Consider the following 19,432-nt stretch of genomic DNA (forward strand, 5'->3'; position numbering starts at 1 on the left):
AATAGCAAGTAAAATAAAGGAAGTAATAAAAAACAAAATTATATAAAAATAGAATAAAACCCTAAAAATGCAAACAGAATCTGAATCTTTAAAATGACAAGTAAAATTGATATATCTATTTCTATTGGTTAGATCAATGAAACAAAACACAGTGTCCAGAAATAGATACACAAATATAGTTAATTAATTTTTAACAAAGGAGTAAAGGCAATGCAGTACAGAAAGAATAGACTTTTAACAAATGATGCTTTAATAACAGGATGTCTACATGTAAAAACAATAAATTTAAACATAAAAATTAATTGTTCAAAATTAATACAAAATGGATCTTAGATCTAAATATAAAATGAAAAATTATAAATCTTTTAAAATAGCCTGACCAGGCGGTGGCACAGTGGGTAGAGCGTTGCACTGAGATGTGAAAGACCCAGGTTTGAGACCCTGAAGTCTCCAGCTTGAGCACGGGCTCATCTGCTTTGAGCAAGGCTCACCAGCTTGAGCCCAATGTCGCTGGCTCGAGCAAGGAAGGGGTCACTCAGTCTGCTGCAGCCCCCCCCCCCAGTCAAAGCACATATGAGAAAGCAATCAATGAACAACTTAGGAGCCGCAACGAAAAATTGATGTTTCTCATCCCTCTCCCTTCCTGTCTGTCTGTCCCTATCTGTCCTTCTCTCTCTGACTCTCTCTGTCTCTGCCACAAAATAAATAAATAAAATAAATAAAAAAATCTTTAAAATATAGCAAAGGAGAAAAGTAGGTGATTATTGGTTTGCTGGTATGTCAATCTAACATAATTTACACAGAAATATTGATAATTGGAACATTAAAAATAAAATTGTTTGCTCCATTTAGAACACAATAATGAAAGAAAACAAATAATATAAATTACTATAAGCTAAAAGACCTTCATCAAAATATATATTTAAGTGGGAAGTTAACATAAAAAGGTATTCAAACCCTGACAGAATAGCTCAGTTGGTTAGAGCGTCATCCTGAAGCACAGAGGTTGCTAGGGCACATACAGGAACATAGCGATATTTCTATCTATTGTCTCACTGTCCCTTCTTTCTCTAAAATCAACAAAATAAATATTAAAAATATACTCAACATTATATACATCAGAAAATTGCAAATTATAGTAACAACAAGATACTACTACTGGAATGGCTATAATTTGAAAGTCTGATACACCAAGTCTTAGTGAGAATGTGGAGTAACAGGTACTCTTATTTATTATTGGTAAAAATTTTAAAAAAGACATCATTTTGAAAGATAGTTTGGCAATTTTTTAGAAAACAAAACACATGGACAACAGTATGGTAACTGCCTGGGAGGGGGAGGTAGAGGACAATATGGGAAGATAAATGGTGATGGACAAAGATTACCTGGTGGGGCTCCACATACAACATGGTGTACAGAGATGTGTTGTAGAACTAGACTCATGAAACCTATATAATTTTGTTAACCAGTGTCACCCCAATAAATCCAATTTAAAAGAAGTGAAAAAGTTAATTAATTATTTTTAAAAAAAGAAAAAAAGAAAGCTAAAAACAGTCTCAGTATATGATTCAACAATTTCGTCTCAAGTAGTTATTAAATTAGTTGAAAATAATCTAAAAAAATCTGGGACACAAATGTTTGTAGCAACTTACTATATTACTCCCCAAACTATAAGAAACTAAGATCTCTTTCTACAGATAAGTCAATAAAAAAACTGTGGTACTTTCCTCCAATGAAATATTATCTAGCAACAAAAGTAAGGAAGCTATCAAGTCATAAAAAGGCATGGAGGAAATTTAGATACATTTTGCTAAGTGAAAGAGGCTAGTCTGAAAAGGCTACACATTATATAATTCCATCTGTGTTACATGCTAGAAAAGATAAAACTACAGAGTAAAATATTTAGTGTCATCAGAGGTTTTGGTGGGAGTGGTTGGGGATGACTAGGTAGAGCACAAGGCATTTCAGGGTAGCAGAACTATTCTGCATGACACTGTAATCGTGGATAAATGACATTATATATTTGTCAAAATCCACGAAACTACAACATACAGTGGCCCTAATGTAATGGAGAGACTTTAGTTAATAACACACATCAATATTGTCAATTGTAACAAATCTATTGTGCTAATTTAAGATGTTAGTTAATAATAACCTATATGGATGGAAAGCATGTATAAAGAGATTTTATACTCTTTATTCAATTTCTTTGTAAACCAGAACTCTTTTTATTCATTTATTATTGTATTTCATGTTTTTCAAATTAAATTTATTAAATTGGCTAATAAAATTACATAGGTTTCAAGTGTAGAATTTTATGATAGATCTATACTTTACATTCAGTTTAATACCCAAATTCAAATAATATATTTGACCTCCTTTATCCTTTACTTCAACCACCACCAAAAGAAGTGTATTAGTTAAAAATAATCTATAGTTGATATTGGTCTTCTAAAATGAGATTAATTAAAGAAATTATAGTTTAATGGTACTTGATTAGATACATTAACTTTAATGCTTCAATATGAATTTAACATATTTGATAAATACCATAGTACTAAAGATTTCAGAATTGTGTATGAAAACCCATCTAGTCTATTTCTCAAAAAAAAAAAAATTATGGGAATTTTTTTTCTCTGTGAGGAGGCTAGTGAACTTCAGGATATCTGACCTTGTCCAATGCATTTTCTCCTCTCACTGCCACTGTCTTTTAGCAGATACACCAGGCTGCATGCAGTAATTCACTTCAGCACTATGGGCATTACCATCTGTCTTTAAAAATGGATTAATATAGTTGAGTTTCTTTAATTTGTAGAATGTTCTCAAAACTTGAACTCTCATGATTGGCTAATTTAAGAAAAAAATATTCTGGGAGATAACTATCAAGTTTGAGAAGATCACCCATCTAATTAAAGCTGCCTCCCTTGGGGTTTAGCTACATTGGTCCATTAATTACTTCAAAGAAAGACAATCCCCTGTGTATTCCTCGCAGATCTGTTAATGATATGGTACAACAGAATCAGGTATCTGTTAAGAGCCCCAGTAGGTAAGAAGTGATTCTCTACAATTTTTTAACAGTAAATCTCAAGCTAAATTCTCCTTCCAAAAGTGATTTTTCATGTAAAATTCCTACATAGCTCCAAAGCACCTAGAAAACTGAAAGTTGGTCATTGTTGAAATTCATGACCCCTGCCTCACTGACTTTTTCTCAAAACTCACTTTAACATGAACACCTATATTCTCAGAAGTTTACTAACAATACAAGCTATCAGACTATGGATGACTGATGTCACATTGAAGTTACATTTAACAAGCTTTGTTATGGGTCAAGCAATTTTCAAACTGAAGATAATGTTATTTTTCCTCTTTTTTATTTGTTCTCTATTTTTTTGAAAGTGTACTTTCACCCCTTTTCAGAAAACTTCTTAATTTTACCAGTATATAAATTTCCTTGATAGGACTTTATTTAAATAGTTATTCAAAATCTCTCAGGTAATCATATTTCTTGGGTGCCCAAATCTGCTTTAGGATGTTGAAGGGTATGCAAGGAAGCATGATTAATTACCTGGACAAATCACTTGCATTTTATGAAATAAACTTCCTTGCAAGGGCTCAACATTTAATCCAAATGCTAGATATTGTATCTTTCTCAATCTTGCATATTATTATTTATAATGATAAAAAACCATTTAATTCTATTTGGAAACTGAAATTCAAAGGGCCTAATACATTTTTTTTCTGCATCTTCATTGTTTTGAAGAAAAGAGAGTAGGAGTCCAAAAAAAGATAAAAAAAAAAAAAGACAAATCACTTCAGGAGAAATAAGAGAGCGTTTCTACACTATAATCATCCTCAGAATATTTTCTTTTCCTACACTGTCACAAAAATCAATAAAATCTCTCCTGGAGTTTGGAACCTATTAGATATTATTAGCCTTGGTTGTGAAGACTAAGCTTCTAATCAGTAGGCATTGCAAGTGTTTCAAGATGCTGGAGCAGAGAATGATCACCTTTATTTTCTGTATTTCATACAAATGATCAATAGCAAAAGAAAGAGAAGTTAAGAAAGTAGCAAGCAAGAAAGTAGAAATAGTTGGACTTTATAATTGAGGAAACACCTCTACTTCAGGATGTTACAGTGCAAGAGCAGAGCAAACTTTTTGGACGTCTTTGACAATCCACTACGGAGTCAATGTCAGCCATGACAGCTATGTCAAGTGCTATATTAAGAATGAGGTAATTGGGTGTTATGCAAACACCTTTAGGAGCAGGCTGGAATACCCCAAACAAGGCTGGACAGTTGAATAAAAACTTCATCTAGATATTCATATGAATGGGACCTCCACCTCTTGTGAGTTTTAGAAACTCAGAGTTCCCAACCTCTAATATGCTCGAGATTGACTATACCACAGGTCACACTCAGAGCCTTGCTGGACTTGAACTCCACTGGATGCACGCCAGCACTGTAGCTGCATGGCTTGAGACCTATGCTCTCCTCTCCACCTGCAGATGCCTCCAATGACTAGAACTTCTTACTGGTTGCTCACTCTGCTATTTTTTGTCCTATAAGCTCTCCCTATCTGTATGTAACCTGTATGTGACTTTACTGGCTAACTGGGGAGCTCTCTCCTAATAAACCTGGCATTGTGCAAAGACGCAAATGTGTGTGAATGACTCCTTTCAAATATACTCCTTTGTTCATGACAAATATCATCTACATTCTACACATATATACACATACACACATATATTCAGATAGATGGTTAGATAAATACATATATAATTGGGAATATATGTGTTCTGTGTTTGAAAGACACAGTATTCATGTTCTGTGTATGAAAGACACATTACAGAGCATGAAAAATTAAAAATATTATAAACCTTGTTTTCAAAGAGGCAAGACTCTATTAAGGGACACATGCAATTAAACCAGAATTATAACAAAATGCGTAATAGAAAAATTCCATACTAGGTTCAAAAGTAGCACAGAATGATGAACTGTGCCCAAGGTCAAAGAAAGAATCATTTAAAGAAGATAAATACTTTAGATTACATATGAATGAAAGTTTTTAAAAGGGGTTTATAGTGGGACAGTATTGTTTTAAGAAGAGTTCTGTGAGTCATTCCAGTAAAGAATCAAACCTGAGGGGTGCCCTGGAAACCCCTGGATTTGTAGCCACCTGGTCAAAAGTGCAGGTCCAGTAAGGATCCCACATATGACTACCATCTGAAGTAGGGGTAATTTTGTAGGACCATGCCCTTAACCCTGGGAATTCTAACACCAGCTAAAATCAGGTGGTTGACATCAGAATTGAATTGCATTTTGGTACAACAGTTGGTGTCAGGTTATAGATTCTCTTATAGTAGCTAGTACTATATTGTAAAAATATGAAAATAAATCTGACTGACTTCTAAAAATCAAAACACTGGTGGTTTACACTTTTTGTTGAACTTTAATATTTTAGTTGTCATTGAATTATTTATTTCCTCTACTTACAATTAACATCTCTTTTAAAAAACAAAATGTACTAACTGATATGGTCTTAAGAGTCAAGAAAAAAATAAAAAACATGGAATATATAGCAAGTAGTTGAATATTGATTATGAAGATAAACTACAAAGAAGTAGGAATATTTGTCAGATAAAAATAATCATTAGGCTAGAAGATATAAAAGACTATAATGCAAATCATGACCACAACAAGATATCACTTCAGACCTGTGTGAATGTCTATTAACTTTTTTTTAAAATTGTGTTACACTTGTTAAGATGACCTTGGTTAATAAAATTATATAGGTTTCAAATGGACAGTTTTATAATGTATCATGGATGTGCGTTCACCATCCAAAGCCAAGTCTTCTTCTGTCACCATTTATCCCCTATTTACCTTCTTCTACCTCGCCCACCCCCTTCCCTTCTGGTAATCACCATGCTGTTTCATCAACCTGCTGTTTATTCCTTATAGTGTATTATTCATTTCTCATTGGTTGTTTTGTATGTTCTTTTTCATGCTCTCACAATTTTCACTAAGTTCCTGGCAGTTCTTACTAAGTTTCTTAAGCATGCTTATAACCATTTTTTTTAACTCTGTATCTGTTAAATTACTTGCCTGTTTCATTTAGCTCTTTTTCTAGAAATTTCTCTGTTCTTTCATTGGGGAGATATTTCTTTGTATCTTCTCTTAGGCTGCCTCTTTGTGTTTGTTTCTAGGTATTAGGTAGATCTTCTTTGTCTCCAGTCTTGGTAGTGTGATTTTGTGTAGGAAGTCTTTTGTAGGATACACGGCACATTCTCCTTGATTGCCTGCGCTGAGTGCTCTAAGAATGTCCCTCGTGTGGTTATGTGAGCCCTCCTGTTATAATTGATTGGTACTGGCCCATTCATGCCTGGATTGACCCTCAGGTGGGCTGACTATGAGGATTAACCTCGACCGTTGTGTACAAGCTGTTGTGCAAGTGCTGACCACCCAAAGCAGAATATGTCTCAGCAGAGATCTCCTGCTGAGATCTCCCTTGGAATATACCACTTGTGAAGCTTATTCTGTCTTGATCTGTGTTGTCTCAAGCTAGCTTTTGAGTCTGTTGGTACTGGAACCTCTTGGTAAGGACTCTATTGCAGGCCAATGTTAGATGCTGCCTGTACCTGGCTCTGGGCTACCTCTTTGGAGCTACAGAGCAATCCACAGTGTGGCTGCCTCTGTTGGTCCTGCATGGATGGCAGAAGTACCAAGCTGTGCACCAAACTTGGCTTCCACTAACACCAATTCTGGGGGCAGGTCAACAAAAGGCCCACAGCAGCCTGAGGTTCTCTTCTGCTTGCTTCTACCTGTGACTGCCTGTTAGGCTCAGTCATTGAGAGTCTCTGGCAGTACAGTACTTGACTTTCAGGAGGAAAGTTCTCAGAGAGTCATCAGACAGGAGTGAGTAGTGTTTACCAGACTGATACAGGTTCAATCTCAATGCCAGTACTGAGTCTGAGAACACTCAGCAAAAGTCCTAAGGTATACCAATTTTAGCTGCCACCTGCCATGTGCCTGAGATCCTCTGTGGTGTGGCAAGGTCTCAGGCAATCATCAGAGTGAGTTCAGTGGTTCAAAAAGATTCAGGATTTGGCAATGTAAAGGGAAAACTCTGCAGCAGTCAGGTATGCAAGGAAAAAATGGTTGGGCCTGGAGTTACACGACTCATTCTGTCCCAGATTCTGCCAGGAGTTGAGAGTTGGGAAGGTGGGTGGGGTAGTGGATTTCTCAGGATGAGGAGGTAGGTCAGACTTAAAGAAAAGTGGAGGGAATGACTTTTGTTCTAAAACCGCACAACTCAGTCACTGGCACACCCTGACTCTGCCCAGACTGCTACACCCTGGCCAGGCATCTGATCCTCAGCGGGACTTGAGCTCTGCAGGGTAAGGTAACAGAGAGTCCAGAGTTTGAGGCCATTGCATTCCCCAGGCTGATATCATAAGGAGGGGAATCTCCACCAAAATAAGATGAAGTCTGCTGTGTGGGAGAAGCACGCAGCATAGGGATCCTGGCAGCTATCTCTTCAGCTCTCTCCTCAGAGACACAGACTCCAGCTTCTCTTCACACCTTGCCAGAGCCAAGAGTGAGTGGATGTGAACAAGATTTTGGGTGTTGGCTTTTTAAGAGAGCAATTGTTCCTCTAGCAGACTCCTGTCTGGTGGACAGACTTCCCGCCTACTTTCACAACCATGTGTTATATGGGTGCCTCTTCCCAGCTCTGGAACTCTAGGCTGGGGAGCCCAGTGTGACCTTGAGACCCCATACTCCTCAGGGAAACTTGACAGCTGAGATATCCCTCCAGTATCGCAGTCACTATCATGGGAGTGAGGCCAGCCATTTTTTTTTCTCCACCCTTCCTACCAATCTTGATGTGGCTTTTTCTGCAGATCCTTGGTTATAAGACTTCTTCTGTTCAGCTAGTTTTCAGAGGTTATTCAGGTTGATTGTTTTATATTTTAGTTGTCATTCCAGTTTGGTCCTGGAAGGAAGAAAGTATACCTTCTACCTACTCCATATCATCTTTGATCTTTAGAATAGCTATTATCTATAAGACAAGAGACAACAAATATTGACAAAGATGTGGAGAAAAGGAAACTTTTGTACACTGTTGATGAAAATATAAATTATTGCAGTCACTAGGGAAAACATTATGGAGGGTCCTCAAAAAATTAAGATGTGAACCAGCTTTTGCACCTCTGTGTATTTACCTAAAGAAAACAAAGACACTCCTTTGAAAATGTATCTGCACCCTCATGTTTATAGCAGAATTATTTCTAATAGCCAAGACTTAGAAACAACTGAAGTATCCATTTATAGATGAATATATAAATAAGTTGTGGTATGTATATTTTTCAGCCATAAAATACAGTGAAATATTGCCATTTGCAACAACATGGATGGACTATAAGAGCATTATGCTAAATAAAATAAGCCAGATGAAGAAAACAAATACCATATAACCCTTCTTATTTATAGAATCTAAATGAGACAAAACAAATAAAAGAAAAACCCAAATCAGTGGTTGACAGAGGCAAGCAGTTGGGGGTTAGGAGAAATGGGTGGACAAACTAGTTTTTGTTTTTGCTTCTTAAAAAAATAAACTTAAAAAATTAATAGGCCTCTTTGGTGTGTAAGACTGGCTCATTCGGTTCTCTGATGAGAATGTCATGGCTGCTATTTAAAATTTCATGGCTTTTGAAGTTTGAATCTCAGTGTTTTAAGTTTATTAGTGAATTCTGAATTTGAATGTTTTTCAAAATCAAATATTTAACTTTTTATATAGTAATTAAAATTTAAATTAAGAAGTTCACCCAATTAGGTAAATTTGACTGAAGAGCCTCACTATTCATCTCCTAAACTTGATGTTTCACATTAAGTCCCCTTTTGGTTTTATTCCCCATTCAAGTATTATTTTTTCTCTTCACTGATCATACCTCTTGATTGCAGTTGATTTTGTATTATTTTATTTCGTCTTCTGGAAAATACTTGGCTAGAAGTATTTATTTTAAGTTTAGCCTATTTCTGCATAAGAGACATTTGTTACTAAAACTGAAAAGTTGAAGGAACCAAAGGATGATAACTCAATTTTGTAATGTAATGTCACCATACACTATTGAAAAAAACCACCTACTACACCTATGTAACCCATCCTATAAAGGATATATTTCTATTATAAAGACCATGATCATTCCTCCCTCCTCTGAACCTCTGCCAGACTCCGGTCTATGCCATAGACTTCATGTTTAACATTGCTCTCTGTTTTGGTATTCCTTGCTTTATATAAATGAACTCATTTTTCAGTTGATTTCAGATAATTAAAAAACCTTAGTATTACCATTGCATGGTAGATTCCTATATAGAGTTTATGTTTAAGAAACACCTAGAAATGATGGGAATTGTAAAAACCTCTAAGTGCTTACCTCAGGCAGTACAGAAAGCTCCAAAAGTGCATAATAGCAACTTTGCAACTTCCAAAGTTTCATAAAGAAAACAGTCATAATCACCATCTCTAGTCATAATATTGTAATTCATTACAACAAAAAGTGTTTAGACAATACTCAGTTGCTACTTTTTTAATTCTATATTTCCTCTTAAAATGAATTATATTTTAGTGATATTAAATAGTCACAAGTTACCAAATGTAGTGGAAAAAAAAACTAGTGTGGATTTTAGCTTCCATTCAGTTTATACTCCTATTTAAATCATATATTCTAATGATTGTTTTTAGCCAACAAACATTTCTACTTCCTTGTGACTTCACAATCTAGATTCAGTGACTCATTTTTGCCTCAGGCCAATACCAGAAAAATTAATGACTCTTATTGACTACCTGAAGATTTGTTTAAGCGTATTTTAGCCATAGGTGTTTACATTATTAGGTATTTACATGCTGAGGGGAAGGCACCCGTGAGCTCTAATTTATTCTTCTCGTTATCTACTTTCCCTTCTTACTTGGAGGTAAAAGCAACAAAATCATTTCTATTTTTAAAGTTTATTACATTAGAAATCACAAACACTACATTACACATACCACAAAATAGTTTTATAGGATAAAAATTTGAAGGGTTTAAATGTCTCTTCAAATGTTATTTTCTAAAGTGCTTATTTAGAGAAGGAAAGAGGTCATCACTACAAAGAACATTCCTGAAGATTGGAAAATATTATTCATTGTTTTTGTAAAGATTTGAGTAGTTAATATCGTACTTATGTAGCTAGCACAAAAAATTTTTCAAAAGTGTATATTTAACAAAAAAACAAGAAGATATAAGAACATAAATTAAAATTAAAAAATAATTTTTACAAAAACTCAGTTGCCCTATACTTCCAACATGCCCTACACACACACTCACACACATACACACTCACACATACACAAACACACACACAACATATATTTAATCTTTGTTAACTTGTTAATATAGAATGAAATGGAATCAAATATTTCCTGATTGTTGTATGTGCCTAATAAGACTATCAGGAGATATAAGAGGTATTTGCATTTCCTCTATAATTAAATATAGCCAAGTCATTTCATATATAAGTCCCATGGTTTCTTCCTTGTAAAATGCTGAAAAATTATGGTATAGATGGAGCTTTCTATAATTTTATGGTCAGTAAATATGATGAAATTGATATAGCAACATCTACATCAACTCCCATTTCTCCTTATCTGCTGAGCAGTTCTTTTTCTAAAATTTATTTTTAGAGAGAGTAAAGAGAGAGGGGAAGAAAGGAGGTAGGAAGGAGTGGGAAGCATCAACTCTGTAGCAGTTGTTCTTGTATGGGCCTTGATCCGGCAAGCCCAGAGTTTCAAACTGACAACCTCTGCCTTCCAGGTCAGTGCTTTACCTATGGTTCCACCACAGGTCAGGCAGAAATATTTTCTTTATTTTGTTTTCATAGCCATAACAAGTAAAAAAATACAGCTCCCTAACTCCTCAGTCCTGGAATGAAATATATGTTTTACTCAATCACACTATTGGCACTTTGAATTAGATAAAATTCTTACTTGTGCAGGATACTTAACTAAACCAGCCTGAACAGGAGTAGTACAACCAAAGACACCTTTAGTCTTTCCTTTTTCTCTTTTTTTTTTCTTTAAGTGAAAGGAGGGGAGATAGACAGATTCCCACATATACCCCAACCAGGATCCACCTGGCATTCCCCATCTGGGGCCAATGCTCGAATCAACCAAGTTATTCTCAGTTCTTTAGGCCGATGCTTGGACCAACTGAGCTAGTGACCAGGGCTATCACTTGAACCAATCAAGCCACTAGCTATAGGAAGGTAAGAGAGAGAGAAGAGGAAGAGGGAGAGGGAGAGAAGCAGATGGTCACTTCTCATTTGTGTCCTGACTCAGGATCGAACCCAGGAGTTCTGCGCACCAGACCAACAATACAATATTTTATGTATAATATTTTGAACCTTTATAATGGAAAACTATGTGACTGTGAAAAAGAAGGAACTCTTACTTTTTGCAATAGCATGGATGAACCTGGAGATTATTATGCTAAGTGAAATAAGCCAGGCAGAGACAGACAAATATCATATGATCTTACTTATATGTGAAATCTAAGGAATAAAGTGAACTGAGGAACAAAATATTGGCAGAAATGAAGTCACAGGGACCAGAGGGATAGCTGTCAGAGGGAAGGGGGGATGAGGGGATAGGATCAGAGAAAGTGAAAGGATTAGTGAAATTATATATACATAACACAGAGATACAGATAACAGGACAGCAAATCCTAGAGGGAAGGGGGGCAGGAGTTAAGGGGACGGGGACAAAGGAGTGTAAATAGGGCACGGGGGAGGGGGATGAGAGTGTTATATTCAGTGGGACTCTTTTTTTTTTTTTTTTTGTATTTTTCTGAAGCTGGAAATGGGGAGAGACAGTCAGACAGACTCCCTCATGCGCCCGACCGGGATCCACCTGGCACGCCCCCCAGGGGGTGACGCTCTGCCCACCAGGGGGCGATGCTCTGCCCCTTCGGGGCGTCGCTCTGTTGTGACCAGAGCCACTCTAGCGCCTGGGGCAGAGGCCAAGGAGCCATCCCCAGTGCCCGGGCCATCTTTGTTCCAATGGAGCTTCGCTGTGGGAGGGGAAGAGAGAGACAGAGAGGAAGGAGAGGGGGAGGGGTGGAGAAGCAGATGGGCGCTTCTCCTGTGTGCCCTGGCCGGGAATCGAACCCGGGACTTCTGCACGCCAGGCCAACGCTCTACCACTGAGCCAACCAGCCAGGGCCAAGTGGGACTCTTGAATCCATGTCAACACAATAAATTAAAATTAATTTAAAAAAGAATCTTTAATAGAGATAAGATTGAATCTCATGCCTCTGTTTATAAGTGAAATATAAGATATATATATATATATATATTTTAATGAGGATTCTGCTAACAACTAGTAAATCTGTATCAACAAGGTCTGCGAATTGAGACTAGACTCATAGCATAGTAGGACCAGAAAGTGGGCCATCAGAAAAATACTGTGGCAAGTAATTAGTGTAGATCTTTCTAAGTAACAAGGAAACCCTATGCTTCAAAACAAAGAGCTGCATATAGAGGTGAAGACTCAGACTCGAGATAAAAAGTGTATATTTCTTAGGTGAAGCCCTAAAACATTTACTTTGCTCCTCTAAAACAACTTTCTAATCTATAGCATTGAATAGAAAATATAAATATTGAAAGAATTCATTTTTTACTGTATATTTTTCTTACTAAATGATAGCATCCTCAAGGTCAGGATTCTCATCTTTCCATCTCAGTAGTTAATATCTAAGTCACATCAGTGTTCAAGGCCCCATCAGGCACTCAGTAAACACTTGCTCACTGAGCACATAGCCAAGGCTGCTACACTTCTCTGGACTTCAGTATCATCACCTTCATGTTTACTAAGATGAGCCTTGGGTTACTACAGGGTTCTCACATTACAAAATTTCTCCAGGATTTGTTTGTATGGGTACCCTCATCCTATAAGAAGGTAATAAAATGAGTTTCCAGAGATGTAATTGTCTTTGAGAAGGTGCTTTGCGGCTTCATTAATTTTGCTGAGGGCTAGTTTGGTGCGTTACTTTCAGCTAGAATTCAGGCAGTAGCCACTGGAGAGGCACACAATGTAGTCCAGCACAGGTACACTCTAAATAAATATGAAATTAAAAGGTGTATGTCAGTCACAAAGACTAATGGACAACATAAGTGAGGTAAATAGGTTAAGGTACAGACAGAACTCAAAGCAACAGCTGTTGAAATTTGTGGCTTTCCCATCTATGTTGCATCTTTTCTACTAATTTTCTATATTTTGCCACTGTCTCTTTTACTTTTCTGACTTCTTTTCTCTTCCATTTATTTTTGCTTTTTCCCCTTGATTATAAGCCAACCTTAGCCAAATAGGACATCTTAGTAAGTTCTGCCTATAGAGTAATGGGAACAATTTTATTTTCATTTTTTGTTGCATGATGTTTCAGAACTGTTTCTATATATTTCTGCATCTCTGATTCCAAGTCTGAAATCCGTTTTTTGGTGCATGCTCTAGTTTTTATACAATTTTAATTTCTTTTGTTACAGTTAATGGCATGCATTGGTTTTTAAATTGGAGTTAAAGGGCAACGACTCTTGGATTGAACATAACCACAAGGAAATTAATGTTTTATAAACATCACTTTTACATAATTGTAGTTGTTTTTAAATGTAAAAAATTATTATCTGATAAAAACACCCTCTTATTTTGTTTTAAGATTGAATCATGGCTTCTTCGAGTAGGCGTAAATGTAAGAATAGTTCTGACACCTTCTGTTATCTATGTGGCTGTTACACACTTCAATGTCAAAGGCACAATATTTCATCATTTGTGACACGTGCATATATTGCCTATTTTCAAGTTCCCCTTGGCAAGCAAGACAAGAATTGGGCTTCTCATATTGTGTGTCATAATTGTGAGTAAATGCTTCGTGACTAGACAAAAGGAAAATGCAAAGAAATGCCCTTGGTATTCCCATTGTTTGGCGTGGACCTAAGGACCACAACAGTGACTGTTATTTCTGTCTGATCCATACAAAGGGCATCGGCAAGAAAAAACAGCATATGATTGTATATCCTAATATTCCTTCAGCAATATGACCTATCCCACACTTTGAGACACTCCCGGTTCCAGTTTTCAATAGTATTATTTCCTCTAAGGACGAAGAAAGTGAACATGGTGATCAAGTGTATTTTGATAAGATGCATGAGGAAATGGTTGTAGAATCTGAAGGGTCTTCTTCTGATACCAAGCAATCATTAACCCCTCAGCAGTTTAGCCAACCTGAATTGAATGACTTAGTAAGAATGACATAAAAATTGTCTTCGACTTTCTGAAGTATTAGGAGCATAACTGAATCATTTGTGTGGATCTTAAAATGGTAAATTTCCTGCTAGGACAATGGAGAGGTTTCACAAAGTATCCTTGCTTTCTGTGTTTGTGACAGCCTAGCTCAGGAGAAACACTGGATACAGAAGGAGTGGCCAAAATGTGAAGCTCTGGAAGTAGGGATGCAAAATATTGTGAATGAACCTGTAGTTAATCGAGACAGGATCATTTTTCCCCCACTTCACATCAAACTTAGTTTAATGAAGCAGTTTGTTCAGGCTTTGAATAGAGAAAATGAATGTTTCAACATATTATTTCTGCTTTTCCTGTCTTGTCTTTCGAGAAGATCAAAGCAGGTATATTCGATGGACCTCAAATTCGAAACTTCATACGTGATGAAGAATTTGCCAGGAAAATGAATAAGGAGGAGAAAGCAGCATGGTAGTCTTTTGTGGCAGCTACAAAGAACTTCCTTGGCAACAAAAAAGCAGAAAACTATGTCCTTCTGGTTCAAAGGATGCTGTTGGCTTTCCACGACATTGGATATAACATAAACTTTAAGATTCCTGAACAGTCACCTTGATAAGTTTCCCCAAAATCTTGGAGCTGTTAGTGATAAGCAGACTACTGCAAGAGCATCAAGGGAGATTGTTCTCAACAAGTACACATACGCAAGAGTTACAAACGCAAATTTTTGCCTGAACAGAACTTAAATAAGTTTTGCGCAAATTTTATGTTTAAAATAAGTGTTTTAATATTTTGAAATTGTAGACAAATTTTGATGCAATCATATCTTTTAGTGTATTTACTGCATTATATAAATTATTATATTTTCACAAAGATGATGCCCAAGAATACATTCTTCTTCATTATGTTAAACTAAATGTTGAAAATTTTACAATAAGATGAAAACCTAAAACCTTGAATTGCAAAAAACCTGTAGCTTACAGAGAAAAACTATGTCAGATTTGAGATCAGCACACTCGAATTAGGTAAGAACAAATGTTTTTGTGGATGCAACAAAAATTTTGTTCCCCAGCATCATTAAACAATATACAAAAATGATAACTGATACAGAAAAAATAATTAATTTAATTATATTTAGATTAAAATGTAATTTCAACAAAAGATACCATGAAGTGTTTGATTATAGGATTTGAAAAAAATTTTCACATAAAATTTACAGAAAGTATGTACCCAGAATATATAAAAAAATCTTTAAGAACTATTATAAAAGACAAAACATGGCAATAAGACATGAAGGATTTTCAGAGAATAGGGAAGATAAATGGCCAAAAAAAAATTGGAATAAAGTAAATGTCTGCTTATGATTAGAAAGGGCCATCAAATAGATTTAAAATTTTTCTTCAGTCAAACTATCTTTGAATATCTACTGACTTTCTCAAAGATACCTCGCTAAAAGGAATTAGAATATTTCCTGTTAAGAGAACAATTATATCATCATATTTTTGAAATCAAGGGAAAAATTATGGAGGTTTTCAAAAGAACTACATTTTTATTGGAAAATTGGAGTTTCCTATAATATTAATAAAAGAAAGACCAATTTTTAAATTTAGGAAACATTAGCTTTGTACTTTTTATCTTCTGGTGAAATTTTAGGTGACTGCCCTGGTTGGATAGCTCAGTTGGTTAGAACATTGTCCCTTGGCACAAAGGTTGCCTGTTTGATCTGCCTTAGGGCACATATAGAAACAGATCAAAGTTCTTATCTCTCTCTCACTCTCTCTTTCTCTCTCTCTAAAATCAATAAAATAAACATTTAAAACAACAACAGTCTGTGTGTAACCTGAGGCTACCTGTTCATTTGCACAATCTTTGTTCTCTACTACTGTTTCATTAGCCCATTTATTTTCTAATTTGATCAGCATAAAATTTAATCCTCTCTATTTTCTACTTGCCTAAGAATAAAATTCTAGCTTAGAATCCATTCCTGGAATCTAAACCTCACAACATTCTGACAGAACCAAAACTCTCTAAGCCACTTTTCCCTAACAGCCATATCCTCTTTTAATTCACGCAATTTCTCACCACTCCCCAAACCTGTCAGACTCCTTAACTCTACTTGGAATACCTTATTCTTTCTTTCTTTTTTCTTTTGTAAATTCTATTCATTGATTTTTAGAGAAAAGAAAGATGGGGAGTGGTGGGAGAAGAGAAAAGCATCAAATCATTATAGTTGCTTCATGTATGTGCTTTGACCAGGTAAACCGAGGGTTTCGAACTCATGACCTCAGCGTTCCCGGTCAATGCTTTATCCACTGTGTCACCACAGGATAGGGCTGTGGAAATAAAGGTCTGTATTTCTATCTTTGTCTGACAATCTCTTATTTTATGTAATTTTCAATTTATTTGTCATCTTTCTTATTATAAATACAATGGCCCTGTTATATATAATAAAATTTGTTGACTAAACAAATGAAAATAAAAATTATAATATCTGACATGAGCATATACAATGCTTGAAATTCTAGATTTTGTGTACATGTGTGCTTTTTTTGATATGCTTTATTTTTCTGTACTTTTGATTACTTTTTCAAAATTAAAAATAAGTAAAAGACCCAAAGTAAAAGTTCATATCAATATTATTGCCTAAAATAAACATTGTTAACAGTTTGCATATTCTTTCCATTAAATATCTTTGAAGGATTTGTTTTATACATAAGAAAATTGATCTGAAAGGATTCTAATGCTGTTAAATGCTACCATTGACCAAAGTCAAAGGATAATTTGTGAGAAAAAAAGCATTTTTATAGATATTTACCAGAAAAAAATCTATAAAAATCAGAGTGTTAGAATAAAGAATTATTTGATTTTTATAATTCAGATCTATGCTAATTATAACCAGTGCGGGTATCTACAATCAGTTTTTTAGGGATTTTTGTGACTTTACTCTTAGAGAAGAAAAGCTGCTTGATCATAATGCTTGACTGATAAGCACAAATTCATATATAGATCATTATTTCCTCTTTTTTACTTTCAAAATAATAGACTTCTATCTGTGTCCTTGTTTCTAAATGTGTTTCCTAATCATATAATTAAATTAGTTTAAAAGTTAGATGAAGTTCTTGGGAATTTCACAGTGATGCTCGTTGTGCATCTAATTTGATATTATATATTAACATCATTTTCAAATTGAGGATGAAATTATTTAAGGTATGTATTTACCAGTAATTGTAAAAGGATTTGAGATGAACATATTTTTGAATGTTTATAAGGGCAAGGAAGTGAGAAATTAACTACTCCATGTCCTATCTGAAAATGGAGATCACAGCAGAAGTATAAAAATAAAAGAGGTTGCCGTATATTTTCAAAATAGAATCTTGCTTGTTAGATTGAAGAATTCCACTTGCCACACAACCATAAGCGCTGTGAGATGATCTGCTTAGCTATATATAGATAAATTGATGTGCAGAGTGCATGTGTTGCACATGCAGAATTTGTTTTTTAGTTTGTTATTGTATTGTGCTGTCATATGTATATATGAAAATCCAAATCCTCACCTGGTCGTCTAAAAATGTCATAAACTCTTGTATCAAGGTGCATTGTCGGCCCTGGCCGGTTGGCTCAGCGGTAGAGCGTTGGCCTGGCATGCGGGGGACCTGGGTTCAATTCCAGGCCAGGGCACATAGGAGAAGCGCCCATTTGCTTCTCCACAACCCCCCTTCTTCCTCTCTGTCCCTCTCTCTTCTCCTCCCGCAGCCAAGGCTCCATTGGAGCAAAGATGGCCTGGGTGCTGGGGATGGCTTCTTGGCCTCTGCCCCAGGCGCTAGAGTGGCTCTGGTCCAGGCAGAGCGACGCCCCAGAGGGGCAGAGCATCGCCCCCTGGTGGGCAGAGCATCACCCCTGGTGGGCGTGCCGGGTGGATTCCGGTAGGGCGCATGCGGGAGTCTGTCTGACTGTCTCTCCCCATTTCCAGCTTCAGAAAAAAAAAAAAAAAAAAAAAAAAAAAAAGATGCATTGTCATTCAATCACTCAATAGATTATCTTCCTAGTACAAATGGTTTTGTAAATTAAAACTTTAAAAATCAATAATCAAATATTTTCCCAATCAAATTAGTCTTTTTAAAGATAATATAAATTACAAAAGTGGTTTTAAGTATATGAATCATATAATATTCTTTTAAAAAAGTGATATCAATTTAAAATAAAATCAGAAGTAATGTCTCAGCTTTTGAAACCCTTTTTATACTATTACAAATCCTTTCATTATTTACTAAACCGAAATGATAAATTCTGCTATATTTATTTATTTATTTATTTATTTTTAGTTTTTTAAAAGTCCCTGGGCTTTATTTATTTATTTTATATATTTTTAATTTATTGTTTACTTTTTTTTAAGATTTTATTCATTTTAGAGAGGAGAGAGAGAAAGGGAGAAAAGGAGGGAGGAGAAGGAAGCATCAGCTTCCATATGTGCCTTGACCGGGCAAACCCACCGTTTCGAACTGGCGATCTCATCATTCCAGGTCAATGCTTTATCCACTGTGCCACCACAGGTCAGGCCTCTGCTATATATTTTTAATTTGTGAAACTTCAGTAACTGAAAATCACTAGTAACAAAAAGAATCTCAAAATCTAGTCTCTCAATTTAAATTAATTACCCAAACCTCAAACGATCACTCAACATTGATCAGATTTCCCGACATGTTTCCCTAGTTAGCATATTCCCCATTCAGACACGTATCATCTTCTCATTCTCTGCCAAGAACAAGCTCGTGGCCTTGCCTCACAATTCACTGAGAAAATGAGAGCACACAAGAAATCCTTCTTTGTACCATACCTGACAAACTACCTTATTTCTAACTATATTTTTCTCATCTTTTTTGAATCAATGAAAGAATATGTATCATTCAGAGTAAAGATCAGAGACATGGAAAAACTACAAGTAATAAGAAAATTAAAGAATGTGTTAAAGATCTTAGACCATATTCAATTAGTGGAGCTTGTAGAGAAAACTATACAAAATTACTGTCTTGTATTTGGTGTTCAGACTAATTCACTGCAGGTCACTAGATGAACAATCAGGAAGGCAAGCTTAAATGGACACAAGCA

This window comes from Saccopteryx leptura, chromosome 3, assembly GCF_036850995.1.
Source record: "Saccopteryx leptura isolate mSacLep1 chromosome 3, mSacLep1_pri_phased_curated, whole genome shotgun sequence".
Taxonomy (NCBI): domain Eukaryota; kingdom Metazoa; phylum Chordata; class Mammalia; order Chiroptera; family Emballonuridae; genus Saccopteryx; species Saccopteryx leptura.